This window comes from Biomphalaria glabrata, chromosome 13 (genome assembly GCF_947242115.1).
Source record: "Biomphalaria glabrata chromosome 13, xgBioGlab47.1, whole genome shotgun sequence".
Taxonomy (NCBI): domain Eukaryota; kingdom Metazoa; phylum Mollusca; class Gastropoda; family Planorbidae; genus Biomphalaria; species Biomphalaria glabrata.
The window spans coordinates 27040043-27060042 of record NC_074723.1 but is presented as its reverse complement, the minus strand read 5'-3'; the positions used below and the strand labels follow the sequence as shown (position 1 = coordinate 27060042).

The following is a 20000-nucleotide window of genomic DNA, read 5'->3' as shown; positions in this document are numbered from 1 at the left end:
TACTAAAAATTATTTCGTTTAATTGTTCACTTTATAATCCCATTCATTTAACAAAGGTATCGCTCTTTTCGTTTTTAATAGATAAGAATGTATCGACTTCGGGTAAACCCATTTTCGCAAAACTAATTTTCGTAGCGAAAGAGGAATAACGTGAAAGGATCATTAGCTACGTTTAACATACATCTAAATCCAATCCACTAGATTATTCAAAAGCATTTTTTACATAAATTAGTTCCTGATATCTGTGGCTACAGATTTCCTGGCGAACATTCTTTCATTAGACATTACTATTACCAAATGGTTACACATTAACACATCTCTCTACTGAGTCTATTCATAGGCCTAGGTCTAAAACTCTTATTGAACTCTAAGATGATAAAACTTCTTTTCGCAAAGATAGTTTTATGCTTTAACACATAAACATACTAATTATTGTCCATTCATTTCATATTTTAATCAAATTAACATTCAAATTTGTTTTTCTAAAGCATTTTTTAATACATTCGTTAGCTGTTCGCTAAAGCTGCGTAGCCGTGTTGAGATAGGCCTATATTCATTCATGAAAAAAGTTCACGCATGCACAGCACAGAATGAACTCTATAAAAGCCCTTTTTAACTCTAGATTAGTGTAGATTTTGATCTATGTCTACCTCAAGATCTACTTTATACACATGAACATACAAAATTTAGTCTATTCATTCCAAATTTTAATCAAATATATGTAGGCCTACAAGCAAATGTTTTAATTTGAAAAAAAAAATGGATTTAAGCCTATTAGCTATTTTGATTTGATAGCTTCATTCACACTATTTTTACATTGACACATTCGCTTTACTTATTACATTATTATTTCGTTTAATTGTTTACAAAACACTCTCAGTGACTATATCGAAAGTAATGCGCAAATAAAGACCCGCGGGTCGCGGGTAACATATGTCTAGTAAGTATATATAATAGGAAATTATTTACAAGGAAAAGTTCCAGGAAAAAGAAGAAAAGTCAGACAGAGAAAGCGATGGGAAGACAACATAAAAGATTGAACAGGCCTGCAGTTTAAAGAGATTCAATCCAAGGCAAAATACAAAGAGGAATGAAGAAAGACCCACAACAGATCTTGTGTGGTGCCACAATAGTTAACCAGAAAAATTGAAGATACATCATCAAATTGTATTCTAATATATCTTCAAAACGACTATTTGATGAAAACCTTCTGTTAGTAAAATCAATTTCTACAAACCTAAAAACTTTCAGCATTTTGTTCTCGATGGGAGATAACAAAAGTCGTCTCAAATAAAAGCGCCCCCTATATTGGCTCGATGATATTAATTTGTTGACTATCATCTGTGGATCAATTATGAATAAATTCATTTTGAAATTATGATGATATTAGGTTTTAAATAAATGAACTACTAGTGGATCAAACGAAATGACATGTTACGTCACGAAAACGGATTTTCAACACTTGTAAGTCTAACATCATGAAGTTAAACTTGATTGATATAGAGGAACATCTTGTGTAATCATATGCACTGTACCTAGATTCAATGGAAGAAATCGATTTCAACGTAAATCTGAAATACATGGAAGCAATAGTGTCCTACAGTGAAATATTTGTAGGAGCGAAGCATTTATAATGGATATTTAATCTATGTAGTACATTATATTTTTATTTGTATTGTATTCTTATTAATAAATACATTCTATAGATAAGATTTTAAGTAATTTTTCTAGAAAAGATGTTCCTCCTTTTCATTTTGCTGTTCTTTGTCTTTCTTTTCTTTAAGTTTTAGTTCTAGTTGTAAAATTTCCTTCCTTCTAATATATTCTTCTTTCTTTTTGGATTCTTCTAGTTGTAAGAGTTCCTTCCTTCTACTATCTTCTTCTTTCTTTTTGGATTCTTCCCTATTAAATCTCCTTTCTTCCCTTTCTTCCTCCTGTGTTATTTTTAGTGTAATGAACTTTTCAAGTTCTTCGCCTTGCAGGCCATTTTCCTTGCCCGCTTCTCTAATATTTTGTACATCGACATTTCCACTTACTTGTGCCTCGTCGTATCTCGTCGTGGTCGCCAGTTGTGAAGAAACAAGTCCTTTTACGTTTCAAGTGTCTTTTAATTGTGGATCATTTTAACAAAACATCTACACGGCAACGTTATGTACAGATCTCTTGCTTCACTCGCTGACCTTTCTCTCTCTCGTGTTTACACACTAGTCACTTCCCCCAAGTCCCCTAACTCTCGATACTCAACATTTGACCGTGTGTCACGGTTGACCACACAGTAACCGTGTCACCACATTACCTTAAGATATTTTATTTTTTCAGTGATGTGAAAGAATCGTTCAAAGTCGCAGAGAGAGCAGCAGTTGAAGTTGGAAGTACGACACGTTTAAGCAACAGCGAATTTGTGGAACATTGTAGTAACATAGCTCATCGGACGTCTTGTTTGGTAAGTGAAATAGGAAGTATCTAGTAGCTTCATTAACTATGTCGATAATACTAATTAATGTACATGTATTTACATGATTAGGCAAAAAAAAAAAGTAAATTTAGCTATTTCTGCTATACAAATAATGAGGCTAAAAAACATCATATGCATAACCTGAACTATTCTTACAAATCTAGTGTGAACAAAAATGAGAAAGCTTTGGAGATATTATAGTTTGTTAACCAAAATGCAAATGAGCTGACATCACTACAAATCTAAACTGTAAGCTAAATTACGAAAGTGGCAAAATGGTTGTTTCTTATGGACGCTTAGCTATCGTGTCAATAGTCCCGAGTTCGAACCATGTTTCTATCTCCATCGATCTTGCAGGAGGTTTGGACCTGGAGTTAATCATTTTTTGTTAAATTCTGAGACAACTTCCGAAAATTAATAAAACCAACAACAACAACAACAACAACAAACGTGACTGAGAGCACCCAGTGAAGTGTGCACAAAGACAATGTGTAGTAGACTTCAAACTAGAATTTAAATCTTGTTCCGTCTCTTCACGTCTGCTTCTATCCCCATTACTTCTGCACTGCTGGTCAACTTAAGAGTCGACCAATATCAGATTGAACCGCTTTCTTATTAGTTAACGTTTAAATGTCTATTTACCCTTTCATCCACCAGGAAGCTTCTCTTGGCTCCAGGCTCGTTGCTAACATTTGCTAGAGCAAGTTTCCTGTATTTTGATTTCTTGTTTTCTTTTTTTTAATTTCTTGTTTTTTTCCTATAATTATATAAAAAGACCTCAGAAAAGTTATTTCGCAACAATGATTATTAAATGATAATAATCAGATTAATGAGGAATGCACTATTTACCGAGGCTACGTAACCCCATCTGCGACCTACATGATTCTTTATTAACTAAGTGATAGACCAATTAGTACAACTTTATATATATATATATATATATATATATATATATACTTTATATATATATATATATATATATATATATATATATATATATATATATATATATATTTATTTATTTATTTATTTATTTATTTTTTCCTCACAGAGCCTAGAAACAGTATTTTAGAAAATGCAGAAAAAGGCTAAGTAAGTTGTTTACCCTTTCAAATTACCATACAAGATATTTGACCTGAAATAAATAAATAAACTTGTAATAAACTATATATTGGATGAAGTATTCACGTTTGTTCTCACTCGATCAAGAGCCATGTTGGACCATGTTTCAGGAAATCCTTTGGTCATTATGCTTACTCTTTTAAAAGATTCTTTTAATTAAGCCTACAATTGCTATTCACATTAGAAGGCGCAGGATCTTAAGTATGCGGATCTTCAGGGACAGTAATTTTGTGGACGCCTTACACATTTTGGAAAGCTTAAATAAAAATCAACTTATTAAAAGCAAGCCATATTTTAGAAGAAAGAAATAAAGTACTTATAATTTTAATCCTTATTTAAATAAATAAAATTATTTAATGTGCATTTTTTTATTCGAAAAAAAAATTGTGTATATTTTGAGTCTTTGAAAGATAAGACCCTGGGTTAACCCAATTCCATCCAGAAATGCATTTATATATTACGAGCAAGCAACAAGCGGACTCTTCATAACCAAGACAAAGTTGCCAAGACTAATATGGCTTCTTCTGTCTTGATTGATGTATCACTAGTTTTAGTTTTTCTTGAATCCGACCAAAATTTTGAGGCAAAAAATTTGCCACCTGTTTTAGGGCTATCTAAGAGGGCAGCATTCTTTCTCACTCTCTTGTCTTTGTCCACTTTTGCTCTCGACCACGTTCTTCTCCATCGAACAGCAGATCTTGCAAGATTTCCTTCAAATTGATGCCTTTAGTCCTCGCAAGAAGACATCTTGGATATCACACCCGAGGCCGTTTCTTGGGTTTGACTCCCTCCGCTAGCTCAGCGTAGAGCAGTGGGGTACGGGAAGACTTTGGACGGGGGTATGCGTTGCACCTTATTAACTGATTTTTTGAATACTCAGTTATTATGTTCTGTTAATATATTAAAGTGTGGGGGAGACGAGCATTACAAGAATTATAAAAGGGCTACACATAAATCAAAAGTTTGGAAACACTGGGGTAGACAATGTATGCTTGTAAATATATCTTTAAATCCCTGGAAACACTGGCGTAGAGAATGTATGCTTGTAAATATATCTTTAAATCCCTGGAAACACTGGCGTAGAGAATGTATGCTTGTAAATATATCTTTAAATCCCTGGAAACACTGGCGTAGAGAATGTATGCTTGTAAATATATCTTTAAATCCCTGGAAACACTGAGGTAGAGAATGTATGCTTATAAATATATCTTTAAATCCCTGGAAACACTGAGGTAGACAATGTATGCTTGTATATCTTTAAATCCCTGGAAACACTGGGGTAGACAATGTATGCTTGTATATCTTTAAATCCCTGGAAACACTGGGGTAGACAATGTATGCTTGTATATCTTTAAATCCCTGGAAACACTGGGGTAGACAATGTATGCTTGTATATCTTTAAATCCCTGGAAACACTGGGGTAGACAATGTATGCTTGTATATCTTTAAATCCCTGGAAAATAAAGTATACATCCACAGTAGATCCGAGGGACGCCTTTTTGTCTGGCTCGACTTAAAGTCAAATAAAAAAAACCGGCGTTTCTTTATTTGGGATGTGGCACTCACCACCTATTCACAAGAAAGATTACAATGGCTATTAAATGCTTTGGCAGATGCATGTCAAGAGTTCAGTCTTACAATAAATCTCACAAAGACTAAAATTCTGGTACCAGAAGTCACTAAAGTACCCGTGGTAATTATCGAAAATCACAACCTTACGGATGTATGCAAACGCCACATGAACCTTTTCAAAATCGACACTAGCACCTGGGAAAAAGTAGCACTAGATAGAGCCATATGGAAAGAGAGAGCATAAAGGAAAGGTCTCGGATTGCAGATGCCATACACAATAGCAGCAGAAAGAACGCTGAAAATGCAAAGGCGTCTGTCGATTACATATGCCCAACCTGTGACCACAGTTGTGTATAAAGGATTGGCCTCTTTAGTAGCACAAGAAGTTGTAAAGGGAAAAGATTGTCTCCCGAGACGTAAAATGCCACAGGGACACCCTTACGGTGGTGCAGGAATTTACCTACCTGGGATCAGGTATTGCTAGCAACCTGAATTAGGCGTTGAGATGACGAAAGGATTGAAAAAGCTTCTACAAAAATAGTTGTCAATCGTAACAGTCGGTAAAAAAAACAACTCAAAAAGATTTTAAAAAAAACATAAATATTTTGAATCTTCACAATTTTCAAATTTGAAAAATTTCTTTTGTAGAAGCAACTTTCTTTTGGAAGCCCCAGTAGCTCCGCCTGCTCTGTCCCAAGTCTGGTCCTGAACTTGCATGTAAACTCAGTTAATTACCAAGATTTAATACAACAATCACGTTACAATTGAAGCAGTTTGACTCTAATTATGTAAACTGACATCCTTATGAAATGCATGCAGTTATTTCAAAACGATAAGTCAACAACATTGAGAAGCTGGACGTAACGGCTATAATTTGTTTCAAAAAAGTGTGATTCGAAATTCGACAGTTTTTTTTAAATTATTACTGAACAAATTATCTAGCGAAATGACTTTTAGAACTTCTAAAATGATCTCTTTGATCAGATATCCTTTTCACATGGAATCGAAATATCAGTAAATAAAATTAAGTAAAGTAAAGGTTTCGCCAAAGATAATCCTCTAACAGAAGCTAGCGATAGTGCTAATTATAAAGATAATCCTCTAACAGAAGCTAGCGATAGTGCTAATTATTAAGATAATCCTCTATCTGAAGCTAGCGATAGTGCTAATTATTAAGATAATCCTCTATCTGAAGCTAGCGATAGTGCTAATTATTAAGATAATCCTCTAACAGAAGCTAGCGATAGTGCTAATTATTAAGATAATCCTCTATCTGAAGCTAGCGATAGTGCTAATTATTAAGATAATCCTCTATCTGAAGCTAGCGATAGTGCTAATTATTAAGATAATCCTCTAACAGAAGCTAGCGATAGTGCTAATTATTAAGATAATCCTCTAACAGAAGCTAGCGATAGTGCTAATTATTAAGATAATCCTCTAACAGAAGCTAGCGATAGTGCTAATTATTAAGATAATCCTCTAACAGAAGCTAGCGATAGTGCTAATTATTAAGATAATCCTCTAACAGAAGCTAGCGATAGTGCTAATTATTAAGATAATCCTCTAACAGAAGCTAGCGATAGTGCTAATTATTAAGATAATCCTCTAACAGAAGCTAGTGATAGTGCTAATTTATTTAACACAGTGTTTCCAAAGTGGGAACACGTACCCACAGGGGTTGGGAAGAGTTTGGAGGGGGTACGCGTAGCACCTCATTAACTATACTGATTTCGATCCATTTATTATTTTAAGTTAATAAATTTAAATAAATTAATAATAAGTTTTAATTCACATTCAAAATAATTTCATTCTATTTTTGTATAATAGTCGGTGTTGTCTTAGTTCTTAGAGATCCTAAAGATCAGGTCGTGAATGACGATGTTTTTCAACATACTCAGCATTCAATACCAATTCTAAAAGGGGTACATAGTTGTCAAAAGTCTGAGAAACACTGATCTAAACCCTAACACTGATCTAAACCCTAACCCTGAGAAACACTGATCTAAACCCTAACACTGATCGAAACCCTAACCAATACTTCATAATCAGACAAAAAATTGCCAGTGTGTCTCCTCTTTCTTCTTGAAAAGGTTTTGTAACAAAATTTGGTTTTCGTTTGCATTGTCTTGATTTTATTTTGTTTTGTGGTTTTTATACCATGTATTATTATGTATTATTATGTATTATTATGTATTATTATGTATTATTATGTATTATTATGTATTATTATGTATTATTATGTATTATTATGTTAGAGGTAATAACTCATATCATAGGATTGCATTATTTTTTTTCAGACTCATCTTGAAAATGACAGTCCTGAATAATATAAAATGTGTATCTTAATTATAAATACGCACACAAACACACACAATCTATCAATATATAAATGTGTATGTGTGTGTCTTAAGTAGTTAAAACTACTGTTGTATTGTACAGAAGAGGCACATTTTGGAATCATGTGAAAAAAAAACATTGTGTGACATTATTCAATTCTAATAAGTGGGTTCAACTTGTTGCTAGAACATTTATTTTCACATATGTTCTTATTCATTTTGTTTTCACACCAAATTGTTTTTGTTTTGTTTTTTTAACACCGCTGTGCAATTCTAATTCATTTGTAATTCCTTTAACCCATATCTATTATGCATTTGTAAAATACGACTAACTGACTCATTGATCACAGGATCTCTTAAACTGTCGTTCGAAGTCGCATGAAATTTCATACATTTGTTCTTTTTACCTCCTAGGTGCTCATTAAGAACCAGATTTGATATGTTCCCAGCCTGTGGACCGCTATTCGCGAGAAACTGCAAGCTTTCTATCAAACCTTTGTATTTTATTTTCGGTACTTCCCAAAATGACGCTGTCTGCATATACAGCATTCAAAAAATATCACAAATCTGTATTTCAAATCATTTTTAAAAATATTCCTAACGTCATTTCCGCTTCCTCTTAGACACGGTCTAAATGAAGAAACAAAACCAATCGTAATATCATTAATAAGAGGGAGAAAGCGAGAGAGAGAGAGCGAGAGAAAGCGAGAGAGAGAGAGCGAGAGAAAGAGAGAGAGAGCGAGCGAGAGAAAGAGAGAGAGAGAGAGAGAGAAAACAAGGAACGTTAATATGTATCACTATTTAAAACAAAATAGATCTATTGTTATTTCGCTACATTCAAACGGAATGAGATCAACGCTATATAATCAAGGTTGAAATATAATATAAATTGAATTGAGAAAGCCGAAGAAAAGACATAGTGTATGAAGGACTAACTTTTTGTATTTGAACGGGGAAGGGGGAGGTTAAGCAAAGTTGCTACTAATGTTAACGGGTCAAAAATATGAGGGCATATATGTGTTGGGGGGGGGGGAGCATTATGAAGCCGGTCTTTCCAAATGAAGTCAAAAGTCTATGACGGAGAAATTATGATGCGCAGGTTAAAAAAAAACAAAATGGGAGTTCCATAGAAAAAAGAGAGAATGAGAAAGATAGAGAGAGAAGGAAACAAAGAGCGGGCCTTAAAATTTCATAACTCATCAATTCACGTGCTAAAAAAAAGTATGTTAGGTACCGTTTATTACTATTTAAGAAGTAGAAGAAACAATATAAAGCCAGGGAACAAATCAACGGGCGTAGCCGGTGTGTACTTCTAGTTGGTAGTTATTTTTATCCTACTAACCACAGACTTAGTCACAGACTTAGTCACAGAGTTAGTCACAGAGTTAGTCACAGAGTTAGTCCTACTATTACAGAAAATGGTGTGCTGCGGCCTCCTAAACAATAATGACGAATTTCTGCGTATTTCTTACTTACTTCCCCAGTGCAGCCAACGTAAGCAAACTACAGTTTCCAAATTTCTTGGGCGTAGCCAAAAGGGGTTTTGTGGTTACCCTTCCCCCTCCAATACAAAAAGTAAAGCATTTTACCATTTTCTACCAGTCGCTGGACTCCATTGAATAGCAGATTTGGTTTTTTATTCTTTTAGTGGAAGAGTAGCAGGCTAATTGCACTGTAGATACCTCAGAATATGCATTTTTAAAGTTTAAAATAACGGAGATAATGCTTGGTTCCGGGGCTTCGCCTAGGACCCCACTGGGGGGAGCTTACAGCGCTCCCCAAGACTCCCTAGCTGCCCTTTGGCGGTGTGTACTGTCTTTCCACTAATTATAGGAAGAGAGTATTCTAGGGTAGAAAAAACGTTTGAAAGAATGAAAGATCAGAATGTAATGAAGATTAATTACATATACTAATATTCTCCTCATCCTTAATCTTCGATGACGATCGTCAAAACGTCAAGCGTCATCCTGCACTTTTGAGCTTCAGAAACTCATTTTTGAATCTAAATGCACTTTTCTGGTAGAAAGAAGATTACAGATCAAATAAAGTTTCATCAAGAAGTGAAGAAACTAGTGTTTTGTTCTGATGTAAGATGGTAGAAGAATCGCGTTGAAATATCTCCTTCTAAATCACTTTTGGAATCAGTATTGTTGCCAACGACTTTTGCTAAAAAAGAAAAGAAAAAAAAAAAAAAAGAAAATGAGAAAAAAAAAAAAAAAAAAAAGAAGAAAGACTTTGATCAGTATTTATCAAACCATTGTTTCACTGGTGGTACTTGAAGCCATGCCAAGTGGTTCACTTGTGACTCATTTTTTATGAATCTGTGCCTGGATCTTTCTTTTTTTCCCCCTCTCTTTTCCAAGTTTATCTTAGAGGATATGAACAATTTAGAACCAAAAGTAGCTTTTCATTTTGATTTATACCCCCTTGAGTCATGTTGAGTCATGTCTTAAAATCATAGTTTCTGTACTTAAGCGACATAACAAAACGCTTCATAATATTTCCGTTCAAATGAAAAATATTATAAGTGACAATCTTTCCATCCAGCAGCAAGTGATACTGATGGAGATATCAGATAAAAAACCTAGCCTTAAAAAAAATTCCGAAAAAAAGATCAGTGAAAGAATTCTGGCATCAAGTGAAGAAAGATCAAAATGAAATCGGTGCTAAGTCGAATAATGTTATGCTAGGCTTCAGCTCGAAGTATGTTTACAAAACGACCTATTCTGTCTGTCAAGACAAGCATACAGACTATAGCAAGAAACTCTTTGGGATTGGAGCACGGGCTGGTGATCTCAGTAGACACGCCTTCTCCACGGATCCATGATTGCATATGACCAAAGTCTATGACATAAAAAACACGCATATATATACACACACATACACACACACACACACATATATATATATATATATATATATATATATATATATATATATATATATATATATATATATATATATGTGTGTGTGTGTGTATATCTGATGGTTGTCACCCGGTGAGGCACACACTCCCCGTACCACCTAGTGATGCCACTGTCAAGAAATCTCTGTCACTGTCCTTGCCTGAACCCTTAGAACTGTATATGTGTTTTGTTTTGGGTCGCTAAGATCAGTCTCACCTTACTTCGGCCTCTTATTGGCTTCTATTGCAAGGCGTGTGAACATTGAGAAACCACTTTCACTCTTCTATCCTTCAAAGTTGGCATTTGTTTTTTTACCCTTTTGACCGCCTGGGCTGAATATTAAATATACCTAGGCATTTTGATAAATGTCAAACTATCCATCAGGTTATTTCAATTTGATGACCTTAATTAGTTATTGACTGTTGATAGCAACAACAAGCTATTATTGACTCGACTCGTAGAGCTGCTTAAATGAAAAACAGACACCAGAGATGTGCTATAACATTTAATATGATGTTTTATTTACGCCTGCCCTGGATGTGGCAAAATATGTAGGTCACAGCTAGGGCTGCGTAGCCACGGAAAATACTGCATTACTCAATAATCTTCGGACTCGAAGACATCTTAAATAACAATAGTTAAGACAAGGGACAATACCAAGCTGAACAAGAATCGTAATTATTGTAGGCGACGCATTTGTTCAACACTCGAACACAGACAATGAAATATAAAGTTCATTTTTTGTTTGAAAACAATGTATATTATCAAGAGGGGAAATATCTTCCCGAAATTAAGCAATCCAATGTAATAGAAGTGTAGATCAAATTACGTAGAAATAAAACTGTTGGCTCTAAAGTGCTAAAATAATAATAATAATAAAAAAAGCAGCGAACTCCGTTTTTTTTTTAAAACAAAATTCACACTTTGTATATGACTTCCTAGAAACCAATCCTTTTCAAAGCGAGGCGTCATTGCACATAATGTCCGCCAAATTATTTTTCGGTTTTAATAGGCCATGCAACATTGGAGATTCCCAATTTCCACCATTTTAAAATTGTGAGTTTCATTGCAGATATGCGAAAAGGATGAGCATTAATTTGTTTTATGATGTGGAAATCTTTTATCATGTGTGATGTGTGTGTTTAATAAGCTGTTCAATACATGTATGTTCATTGTTATGTTAAAAATGTTACAACAGTAACAGAAAAGTCTTGAAGAGTACTTATACAACATATGGTAGACATCGACTTGCATAATCGCAAGAAAAATAAATGGGAGACACTGCCATATAATTTACGGATTGATATAATTTACATTTTGTCTAAAATATTTTGAGGATGGTTTAATTGTTGTATAAATGGTATAAATCTTATCATATATTTTCCATTTATTCTTGCAAACTGATATTCTTGTATTACCATTCTTTAAAATAACAAAAAGACAAGTTTGCCACATAAATTTAACTTTTTTAAAACCATTGATTTTTTTTCTATCTAACCAATTGCAAGATCATAATCTGAAGCTTTGAAGATTTCGTGAGACTATCCTCATAATATATGTTTTAGATTTTACAGGGTTAATATTTGAATGTAATCAATCTCATAAAAAAAAAACGCTTAGACTTTCTGATAATGTGTAAAATATTTAGACCTAATAAGAAACAGCAGTTGACCAGTAACACAGACTAAAAACGCAAAATACCTAGGTGTTATAAAACAAAGCATTAGGGTTTATTACAAGAAATTTCTATAAATCAAATAAGAACATAAAACTCAAATGTTATTTAACCTTGGTTAGGCCAATAATAGAATATGCACAAAATAGAGCAGTGAGATTCATAACAAACGAATATTCACATTTGACTACCTTTAGTAAAATCACTAAATTTTGAAAGCCTTCAGGACAGAAAGTAAAGTATTATACATAAAACACTGAACTATAATCTTCAAATACAAAAACAAAATTTAATAAAATACTCAGAAATACACAAAGATAAAGGCACATTCCTCGTTCAATATGCTAGGACAATTTGTTCAAATGCTCCTTCTTCCCTAGTGCTATTAGAGCATGGATGGGGTTGCCTGAGCCAGCCAGTGACTTGGCAGAATTTAAGTTATTGGTTAACATGCATTACTAGATAGATGACACGTAGGACGTAATTATTATTTTTTTGATGTAGCGTATGTATTATATAAGATAATTTAATAATTTAACAATTTATACACCTTGAATTAGCGCGGGTCATATGAAAGTGCGGGTTTTATAAAAGTGCGGTCGCATAGTTTGCAGTGGCCTAAGGTCGGACTTGCAAAGTAGCGTTTGCTACGCTGCCGGTAGACTAGTATATTTTAATATATATATATTCACGTTTCTCTCTCTCTCTCTCTCTCTCTCTCTAAATATATATATATATATATATATATATGCCTATTCGTATTGAATCCACACCTATGTATTTAAATATCTATCTATATATATATCTATAGTTCCTCCAACGTGCAATGTAGGGAGGATGACAACTCGATAGATCCCTAGCTTTATATTTTTGGTGATACCTCGTCTGTTCCAGGCGTTTTTAGACAGTCTGCCAAAGGATGCACTGGCCTTGGCGACATGCAGGTCGATTTCAATATCGATCTTTCCGTTTCTGGAGAGTGTGCTGACAAGATCTGTGATTCTGTCCACTGCGTTTATAGTCACTGACGATGCTCTGCAGATCATTTTCAGAGTAGGCATTTAGGGCACAGTCGTCAGCCAATAGCAAGTCCCTCATTACTGCTGGTTTGTAATTTCGACTTTGCTTTGAGCCGCCTCGGAATAGGCCACCATCAACTCTGTATAGTGTATCTATCCCGCTGATTTCTCTATTTGTGAATGCATCTGTCAGCATAGCAGAGAACATGATACTGAACAGTGTAGGTGCTAGGACCAGTGGCGTAGCTAGCAGTTTTCGGGTGGTGCGGGCCGCACAGGGCATCAAGTGATGAAGGGCATCAAGCCGAGGATAAAATTGGTCAGTAAAAACTACACATTTGTAAAACAAAGGAAGAAACACTAACAAATGTATTTATTTCGCTGCTTTGTTTTTCTCCTATATGCTTCCTTCCTTATATGCTTCCATTTAAGCTGCAGATTATCTTGAATCAATTTATTTACATTTGTTTAAAGCTCTGAAACCAACGCACTTTTACACTTTCTTCATAGTCACATGGTACATTCATTGTTCATTGTTCACCAAAACAAAGGACAAAGTTGTGTTGGTACATTTTTTTTTAATTAAATTGTTCAGTCCACGGGTTTCATCTAAATCTAGATTTTATTAATATGCCTCTTGACTCTATTTAACTTTTGTAGCTTATTTTCATTTCATTGTGATTCTTTTTAGTTTAAGTCATTCTGGAAAGAATTCACTACTTCTTATCAATTTCAATGCCCATATTTTTACATTTTGACTTTTATTTTCGGCGCATTTTTTGTTTCATCTCGAGATCATTGTAATGTTGAAATGTAAACACAAAATTAGCAATAGGACAGACCAGAAAGCTTTGGAAAGTCTCCTTTTTCCAGCTAATGCCAAAGTTTTGAGAAAGTGGATGTATTACTAAACAAAAATTATTTTTTGGCACTCCGTGGACATCGCAAACAAGTTAAAGAAGTAGTGGAGGGTCAAAAATGAAAGCAATTTCTTAGATTTGATGAAACCATTATCCAAGAACAAACCACTTCTGACATAACATGTGCTTCAAACCAAGCTTAGTTCCACTACGAAAGCGTAAATGTCCACACAAATATAAAACGAGTTTATTGTAATTTTGGATGATTACGAAATCAAATCCTACAGCAAGTGAAACAATTTTTTAAAATTTCATTTTTATTGGACAGTAGCCTACACCTGACATGTCAAGGCTGGATTAAACTTCCAAAATGTGTGCAATATTGGCTGCATGAAAAAAATACCAGGCAAATGCACGAAGATTCTGTAGAAACACACATATAAGAGCTACAAGTTGAATTTTTTTTTTTCATTGAACCAAATTCTTCTAGAAATTATCATCCAATTTTAGCAATATTATGATGCGGTATGAATTTGTGTCGCTTTCCCTACTATTGAATCATCAGATGAAAAAAAACTTGATGGTATTCATAGAAATATTGACAAAAACTATATTCCTATGAATAGAAAGAGACTTCAACGGTTGTCGCTGTTCCTTCAGAAGCCTCTAACTAACGAAACAAGGATTGTTGAGATCTAGCGTTTTATAAAAAACTTTTTCGCTAGATGAATCAGTCTTGAATATCGCCATCTTGATTTGCATATTTCTGACAGCTGTGGTAAGTGTGGCTATATAGCGAAATAGTTCTAAACTTCAGTTGATCAAGAATTACTTTCGATCGACAGATGACATATTTACGACAAACAAATTTCGTTAATTGTACAAAAGCTGGTAGAAAAAACAAGGTTACAAAGACAGTTGGTGTGGAAACAATTGGCAGCACTAACACATGACTGTACAAATATCTCTCCGTTAATAGCCGTACCGCCGTATCAACTCTTGCAATGGTCTCTCTGTCTCATCTCGGACTTGTACTGAGCCGTCGTAACGAACTGTAGATCGGGAAGTTGTGACTGATCGTCTCTGATACCTTCGCTCTTTATATAGGGTCCCTGCTGGCCTTCTAGAACTGGGCAGAACGTCGCTCGACCATTCTGGGTGGTCATATGACTACATCACCCGTGACGCCCCTGAGCTCTGTTCACGACGCCGATCCTTCCCAAACCGTCATGTTGATACTCATCTCGGTTGACCGCTCGTCTAGCGCTGGCCTGGGGCGATTTGCGTCGGCTGATTACACACACCACTACCCCCATCTGTGCCACCACCAGGTTTATAACAATATATATATGTATTTATTATATGTATCTATATATCTATGTATATCTATATATAGTGGGTTGGATTTAGATGTATTTTAAACTTAGCTAATGATCCTTTCAATTTTTTTCTCTTTCGCTACGAAAATAAAATTAGTTAATCGAAAATTGGTTTACCCGAAGCCGATACATTCATATCTATTAAAAACGAAAAGAGCGATAGCTTTGTTAAATGAATAGGATTATAAAGTGAACAATTAAACGAAACAATTTTTAGTACGCGATTCATGAATGAATATAGATCTAGGCCTATCTCAACTCGGCTTCGCAGTTTTCGTAAACGAATGTATTCTATTTAAAATGCTTTAGAAAATCAAATTTGAAAGTTAATTTGATCAAAATATGAAATGAATGAACTATAATTAGTATGCTCATGTGTTAAAGTATAAAACTATCTGTGCGAAGAGAAAGTTTTATCATCTTAGAGTTGAATTAGAGTTTTAGATCAAGGGATGGAAAGATGTGTAATATTACGGTAATGTAAGAATGTTCGTCAGGAAATCTGTAGTCAAAGATATAAAGAACTAATGTATGTAAAATATTGTTTTGAAACACAAATTTGAAGGTTAATTTTATTATATGATGAAATCAATGGACCTTCTTTTGTATTTTCATGTGTCATAGTAAAAAAACTATCTGCGCAAAGTGTATTTCTTAAAATTATATCTAGATCTAAATCCTAGCGAAGGATGTATGAAAAATGCTTTAGAAAAACAAATGAGAATGTTAATTTGATTAAAATATGAAAAGAATGGACTATAATTAGTATGTTCTTGTGTTAAAGTATAAAACTATCTTTGCGAAGAGAAGTTCTATCATCTTAGAGTTTTAGATCTAGAAATAGAGAGATGTGTAACCTTTCGGGTGAAGTCTAATGAAAGAATGTAAGTCAGGAATTCTAAATTCGCTTTTGAAATACAAATTTGAAGCTTAATTAGTCATATATGTATATATATATATATATATATATATATATATACATTTATACTTTCCAAATTTCGATTTTTAAATCTTGTTTATTCAATTTCATATTTATTTTATTATAGATATAAAACCGAGTTCTACACTAATGCGTCATCTTTGAATATGTTAAGTAATAAACAACAATCTCAATAAAGTACATTGTCTTTTAGCGTATTCAGATCTATTACAATCGATGCTTTAAAAATGCAGTACTGTCAAGCCTCGTATTCCACTGTTTCAGATGCTGGTGACGTTGTGTACACAGAGACTTTGGACATTCCCGATGACGCTTTATTCTTAAGGAGATTCTATTACAAACTCTTCCCCCAATTAGTCACATTAGGTTCCCTCTCTGATTTTGACCAAGTGGTTCTTCAAAAGAGAAGGTTAGAATTTAAAAAATAAACAACAAACAATACTGATAAAAATTTAATTTCATTACTAAATCATAATAATTTAAGTTCCATATATTATTTAGAAGCAAATACAAAACATAAAAGCTCTAAACCTTAATCATTTATTAAAAAGTACCACTATCAGACGTTGTAATCTGAAGGGCAGATGATATAAAGGTCATCTGTTTCTTTGTCCAACTATTAAAGAGGGAGTATTGTAGCCACCACAACGACCGCTTGGCTTTACTTGACTCAACTAACGTCAGGTACTTATTAGAGATAGTTGGACCCTTGTAATCATCCAAACGTTGGGTATAAACACAGTGTTGTAGCTTTATTTGTTCGTTTGTTTTTGCAGTGGCGTAACTAGTAATGTGCGAGTTGTGTGGGCCGCACGGTCATCAAGTGGTGATGGGCATTTTACTTTCCCCCAAATATGTAGGCCTATTATCCTATCCTTTTTGTAAAAACTACACATAGTTCGTGTAGGAACAAACACAAGCTAATGTATTTGAAATTTATATATTTTTAAAAAATATATTTTGCCACTTCGTTAAGGTCCAACATTCCAAATGAAATGTAAGCTGTACACCAGCATGATTATTTTTAGTTTAAATTCATTTTAGAAAAATCTCGCTGCTTCTAGGTAAGGGCGGACTGGCTATATCGACATTGGGCCGGTGCCTAAATGTCCTGTGGGGCCATACTTAATGTCAGTCCTGTGGGGCCACACTTAATGTCAGTCCTGTGGAGCCATACTTAATGTCAGTCCTGTGGAGCCATACTTAATGTCAGTCATGTGAACGTGATTTGCATAGCCCAACTTTTATAAAAAGATCTTTGCTAACTTGAGTGTGTAATACTAGCCACATAATTCGAAATAATATATTAAGCGTTTATGGAAGCTATCAAAAATAACAATATACCCCATTGTTATATCAACCAATTCATTTTGACGTAGAACATGTCCCACAAACCTCCTGCGACGCTCTGTCAGAACCTCACTAAGTGTTTGACTCCCAGTTCGGCGTAATAGTTGGCGACACACCTTCATGGAGGACCTCAGAACAGTGGACACCAGGTGGGAGGAGGCTTCAGACATTGCCAGTGACAGATCTTTATGGAGACAGCTTGCCGCCCAATGCGCCGAACGGCGCGGGAGGACCTAAGTCTAAGTAAGTCTAAGTAAGTCTAAGTAATTCTAAGTCTATTGCTGACAAACACATGACGATGCCAGAATAAGTCGCAAATAAGCTCAGGGCACAGTCCCAACGGAGAACATCCCAAACCAAATTGACTTTATCATGGTCTTTATTGATTTCAAGAAAGCTTTCGATAGCGAATGTCTCGGGACACTTTGGTTGATGCCACACTGGGAAAGTACAACGTCAATAAAAACATCATAAAAGTAATTCAGAGCCTCTATAAGAGGGCCGCAAAAGCAGTGTACTTCAACAACATCATTGGAGACTGGTTTAAAACCACAGTTGCAGTGAGACAAGGGCTAAACAGCTACAACTAAAGTATTTCAACAATTATTCTGGATCAAAAATGACAAAGTTACGACTTAATTTTTTTGTACTTTCGGTCATTGAACAAGAACTGGTAGAAAGATTGATTCCGATAATACATTTTAGCCAACAAGCAAGTACGTAAGACATAATTATAGTAGTAAATGAAGTGTTTTTTTTTTACAGCATAATGAGGAGCTGCGTGCAGTGTATCCTATACCCTAGATACGCCCCCTGTAGTTTGGTGTTGTTTTGTAATGTAATTAGGACTAAGTGTGTGGTGTTGTTTTGTAATGTAATTAGGACTAAGTGTGTGGTGTTGTTTTGTAATGTAATTAGGACTAAGTGTGTGATGTTGTTTTGTAATGTAATTAGGACTAAGTGTGTGATGTTGTTTTGTAATGTAATTAGGACTAAGTGTGTGATGTTGTTTTGTAATGTAATTAGGACTAAGTGTGTGATGTTGTTTTGTAATGTAATTAGGACTAAGTGTGTGATGTTGTTTTGTAATGTAATGAGGACTAAGTGTGTGATGTTGTTTTGTAATGTAATGAGGACTAAGTGTGTGATGTTGTTTTGTAATGTAATGAGGACTAAGTGTGTGATGTTGTTAACACAGTTTCATTTAGTTGTCAATGATTTATTTAATGTAAAACAGTTGAAATTGAAACTAAAATATTGCGAAACATTTCAGCCAAGTCCAAGATTCCTTTCAAATTGCAGAAAGAGCAACCTATGAAGTTGGACGTACAACTCGCTTGAACAACATTCAGTTTGTTGAGTATTGTTGGACGTACAACTCGCTTGAACAACATTCAGTTTGTTGAGTATTGTTGGACGTACAACTCGCTTGAACAACATTCAGTTTGTTGAGTATTGTTGGACGTAAAACTAAAACGACACCAAGTCTGGTAAGGAAAACAGTTTGTAGTCATGATAAAGTTATATATAGATATAGAAGATATAGAAATAGATATTGGCGTAGCCAGGAGGCGGGTTCGGGGATTCAAACCTTATCCCCCCATGAAATGAAATTTTTTGACTGTTTTTATTTTATTCCAGGGAAGATTTGAATGTTATTACAGTGTTGCCGATGGGGGCTTGAGAAAATCTTCTTTTCAATACAATGTAAAGCAGATTACATTCAACGAATTCCATAAGCGCAGCCTAAGAGATTTTTAGTTTAACCCTCTTCAATTAAAAAATTAATTAAGCAAACGACAGTCACCAAATTTCATTTGCATAGCTAAGGAGGGTTTTGAGGTTAAACCCCCCTTTCAATAAAAAGAAAAGCAAAGCTACAACCACTAAATTCCATGAACGTAGCCAAATTGGGTTTTGTGGTTTTATCCCAGCTCCAATAAAAAACTAAATCAATTTATACCAAATGATGAGCTTCATTAATAATATTAGATATTTGACCTGCAATTATTTAATAAAAAAGTAGCAAAATGATGCACTGTAGATACTTCAGAATTAGTAGAATTTTAAGTTTCAATACCGGAAATAATGATTACCCCGCTGGGGTAGCTCACAGCGCTCCCCCTCCAAAAAACAAACCTAGCTACGCCCATGTTATGTAACTAATCAACTAATTATATATCTATCAAGAGAATATATCTATCAAGAGAATATTTCCCGAAGTCTGTTTTAGCTCGTTAATGGTTGACGTACTTCACTTCTTGCTTAACAAAACTATCTATCTATCTATCTATCTATCTATCTATCTATTTATCTATCTATCTATCTGTCTTTCTATCTATCTATCTATCTATCTATCTATCTATCTATCTATCTATCTATCTAT

The 20000-nt window shown here is 34.4% G+C and overlaps 1 protein-coding gene across 10 annotated transcripts in view; it reads left to right on the top strand.

Annotated features, from left to right (window-relative positions):
* LOC106077817 (glutamic acid-rich protein-like) overlaps positions 1–20000 on the top strand; it is a 95583-nt gene that overhangs the window by 10723 nt on the left and 64860 nt on the right. For 2 of the 10 annotated variants that reach the window (XM_056009292.1, XM_056009293.1), the window contains exons 1-3: positions 12866–14723; positions 16529–16673; positions 18888–19104. The gene's annotated coding sequence lies outside the window, so the exon portion shown is untranslated. Of the gene's footprint in view, positions 1–2319; positions 2444–3506; positions 3548–7446; positions 11555–12865; positions 14724–16528; positions 16674–18887; positions 19105–20000 lie in introns of those variants that run through there. The other 8 variants (XM_056009289.1, XM_056009284.1, XM_056009287.1 and 5 more) reach the window with 7 other exon arrangements.